This window comes from Microcebus murinus, chromosome 4 (assembly GCF_040939455.1).
Source record: "Microcebus murinus isolate Inina chromosome 4, M.murinus_Inina_mat1.0, whole genome shotgun sequence".
Classification (NCBI taxonomy): domain Eukaryota; kingdom Metazoa; phylum Chordata; class Mammalia; order Primates; family Cheirogaleidae; genus Microcebus; species Microcebus murinus.
Window position 1 is genome coordinate 41,435,709 of NC_134107.1, and position 2,495 is coordinate 41,438,203.

The 2,495-nt window shown below is 45.9% G+C and overlaps 1 pseudogene; it reads left to right on the forward strand.

The window, feature by feature from the left end:
• Positions 1 to 1,326: 1,326 nt before the first annotated feature.
• On the forward strand, positions 1,327 to 2,495 carry LOC105854897 (Y-box-binding protein 1 pseudogene; annotated as a pseudogene).

Sequence of the window (2,495 nt, forward strand, 5' to 3'; positions counted from 1 at the left end):
GATATTCTTTATAGAAACTTCTGACCAGCTAGATTGGAGAAGATCCTAGTGAACTCAGAGCAATTAGGGACATGCTGATCTATGACAGTTTAGATGAACACAACTAGAACTAAAAGGTCCTGAGAGTAAAATGAAAAAGGACAACATCAGGTTATGATCCAGCGTAATGCACTGCTAATGAGGAAGTTTGGTAGGAAGGCTATCTCGGGTAGAGTTTTGTATAAGACAATTAGTGACAGCAACACCACCAGTGACAAAAGTGTAAAAGTAACCAAATACTAATTTCTTTTTACAGGATGAGAAGGGATTCCATTTATTGAATCTTATCTTAGGCATTCTGTTTTCTCTACTGTTGAAACTGGTTGAAGTAGTAGATATCCTATGTTCCAACATTTCAGTAACTTATCAATACTTCAATAGCAGCTGCTTCTCTTACTCTTGTGCCATATTTTTCTTAACAAATTTATGCTTATCTGAAATGTTCCATAAATTGCCACTTTTTTCAATGTGTTAAAACATTAATCAGTTCTATAGTAAATAATGTTGTTCTTTGGGAGTCTATTTTAGAAGTTATTGAAACAAAATATATAAAGAAGTTATAGACACAGAATACCTAACTATGGCATTGAAAGTGAGACCTAAATTCCTTAGGTCACTAATTTCCAACAAAGGTACTATCTTAGTTCATTTGGGCTGTTAAAACAAAATACCATAAACATAAGTGTGGCTTATAAACAACACAAATTTATTTCTTATAGTTCTGGAGGTTGGGGAGTCCAAGATGGGGGCACTGCCAGATTCCATGTGTGATGACAGCCTATTTGCTGATTCATATATGACATCTCCTTGCTATGGTCTCACATGGTGAAAGGGGCAAATGAGCTCCCTTAGGCCTACTTTAAAAGGACACTAATCTAATTTAGGAGGGCTCCCTCCTCATGACCTAATGACTTCCCATAAGGACTCATCTTCTAACACCCATCACCTTAGAGGTTAGTATTTCAACATATGAATTTTACCATTACATAACTTACATCAATGCTACATGTTACTTGTAGAGGCTGGGTCTAGAAGGATGAATGGATGGAAGAAGGTGAGCAAGGTGAATGAAGGGTCAGGGGAAAATGCCTTCCCGAAGCAGCTTGTTAGCTGAGTGCAAAGGTTAACTGAAAACAGCTGACCTGAGTTCCATTGGTAGCGGGAGCGGAGAGGGGACCCCAGAGTGCCCTGTGCAGGCCCACCACCACTGCCGCCAGCCTAGTTACCATCACACATCGGGAGGAGCCGCAGCTGCCGCAGCCCGCCCCAGTCACCATCACCGCAACTATGAGCAGCCAGGCCGAGACCCAGCAGCCCCCGCCGCCCCCGCCCTCAGCGCTGCAGACACCAAGCCGGGCACCACGGGCAGTGGCAGGCGCAGGGAGCGGTGGCCTGGGCAGCCTTACATCGGCAGCGCCTGCCGGCGGGGACAAGAAGGTCATCGCAACAAAGGTTTTGGGGACAGTAAAATGGTTCAATGTAAGAAAGGGACATGGTTTCATCAACAGGAATGACACCAAGGAAGATGTATTTGTACACCAGACTGCCATAAAGAAGAATAACCCCAGGAAGTACCTTCGCTGTGTAGGAGATGGAGAGACTGTGGAGTTTGATGTTGTTGAAGGAGAAAAGGGTGCGGAGGCAGCAAATGTTACAGGCCCTGGGGGAATTCCAGTTCAAGGCAGTAAATATGCAGCAGACCGTAACCATTATAGACGCTATCCACGTCGCAGGGGTCCTCCACGCAATTACCAGCAGAATTATCAGAACAGTGAGAGTGGGGAAAAGAATGAGGGATCGATCAGAGGGTGCTCCTGAAGGCCAGGCCCAACAACGCTGGCCCTACCGCAGGCGAAGGTTCCCACCTTACTACATGCGGAGACCCTAGGGACGTGGACCACAGTATTCCAACCCTCCTGTACAGGGAGAAGTGATAGAGGGCACTGACAACCAGGGTGCAGGAGAACAAGGTAGACCACCAGTAAGACAGAATATGTATCGGGGGTTATAGACCACGATTCCGCAGGGGCCCTCCTCGCCAAAGACAGCCCAGAGAGGACGGCAATGAAGAGGATAAAGAGAATCAAGGAGATGAGACCCAAGGTCAGCAGCCGCCTCAACGTCGGTACCTCCGCAACTTCAATTACCCACGCAGACGCCCAGAAAACCCTAAACCACAAGATGGCAAAGAGACAAAAGCAGCCGATCCACCAGCTGAGAATTCGTCCGCTCTGGAGGCTGAGCAGGGCGGGGCTGAGTAAATGCCGGCTTACCATCTCTACCATCCTCCGGTTTAGTCATCCAACAAGAAATGAATATGAAATTCCAGCAATAAGAAATGAAGAAAAGATTGGAACTGAAGACCTTAAGTGCTTGCTTTTTGCCCGTTGACCAGATAACTAGAACTATCTGCATTATCTATGCAGCATGGGTTTTTTATTATTTTTGCCTAAAGA